This window comes from Cetorhinus maximus, chromosome 29 (genome assembly GCF_964194155.1).
Source record: "Cetorhinus maximus chromosome 29, sCetMax3.hap1.1, whole genome shotgun sequence".
NCBI classification, from domain to species: domain Eukaryota; kingdom Metazoa; phylum Chordata; class Chondrichthyes; order Lamniformes; family Cetorhinidae; genus Cetorhinus; species Cetorhinus maximus.
This window is the reverse complement of record NC_135907.1, coordinates 6,729,609-6,730,941: the sequence shown is the minus strand read 5'-3', so window position 1 is coordinate 6,730,941 and position 1,333 is coordinate 6,729,609. Positions and strand designations below refer to the sequence as shown.

The following is a 1,333-nucleotide window of genomic DNA, read 5'->3' as shown; positions in this document are numbered from 1 at the left end:
TGCTGCTTTTCCACTGCTGCCTCCTCCTCCATTGATTCGCTGTCCTGAGGACTGGAAGGTTCAGGGGGTAGTGCTGTTGATTGGCTCTCTGTTGCCTCAATCTCTTTCTCCACCTTGTCTCTCTCTGTGTCCTCCTTTGTCCCGTTGAGCTCCCTGGGGGCCTTGGTGGTTGGAGTGACACGGAACATTTCTTCTGCTTCCCCGTGGTCGGCTTTGGCTGCCTGTGCGTAAGTACGGCAGCATTTGGGGCAGGTCCTGTAGAGGTGACTTGCCTCGCCACACAGGTTGCAGCACTTGGCCTGTTTGCAGTCTTTTGTCTGGTGCCCTTCCTGTTTGCAGATCTTGCAGAGGGAGGCGCTGCAGTTGGCCGCCACATGACCAGCCTTGCCGCATGAGCGACAATGCTTGGGTTGCCCAGCGTAGACCAGGTAGCCACGGTTTCCCCCGATTGCGAAACTGGAAGGAGGGTGGAAAATGGCTCCCTTACCATCGGTCTTTAGCGTGACCTTAAACAGGCGTTTGCCTGTCCAGATCCCCAAGTCGTCTCGAATCTCAGTGCCGCTCCCCACCTTATCGAAGTACCTGGTGAGGAAGGTGACCACGTCGGCGACAGGGACGAAGGGGTTGTACACATGCACCATCACCTCACGTTCCCGTTGCAACGGCAGAGAAAAGTGCGGCTCCGCCGTCAGGATCTTCATCTCCGGCAGGTCTCTCTTCTCCTCGAACACCCTCAGGAGCCGGACGCAGTCTGCCACTTGCTTGAACGTGACGTCAAAATAACCACCTTTGCGGGAGTCGTGCAGGGTGAAGATCTCCGTAGCTTGGAAGCCGCACGCCTTCAACAGGATCCTCCTGGTGAAGAAGCCCCGATCCATAGGTGATCCTCCTTCGTCGCTGTGGTTCACCGTGACTCGGACGGTGATAGGTAACCCACGGTATGGATTCAGATTGCGATTGGTTATCGCCCTTCCATCCCGACCTTGCCTTGGCAGGACCATGGTGTCGCCCCTGCAACACTTGATGTTAGCCAAAAGGCCGAGAAGCGATGAGAAAGAAAGAAAGTTGTGTTTTGAAAGATGTGCATGTTGAAAAGTAAAGAAAGCAGATGTTTGTACGAAATCTATTTTTAGCATTGAAAATCCCCTGGAAAGGGGTGGTGCACCATTCCGAGAGATACTGCAATACCGGGTCGATGCGTGGAGTGGGCGGAGCAAGCCCCTATTCCATCTCCCTGCTCCAAAAATCAATTTAATATATGGTCCCCAGATAAGGGACGTATCAGATATTAAACTGATAAGAACAGATTTTTTTTTTCTTTTTGTAAAAATAT

General features: G+C 52.8%; 1 pseudogene; it reads right to left on the bottom strand.

The window, feature by feature from the left end:
• Window positions 1-1,154: 1,154 nt before the first annotated feature.
• LOC144669825 (U2 spliceosomal RNA) lies at window positions 1,155-1,333 on the bottom strand (annotated as a pseudogene).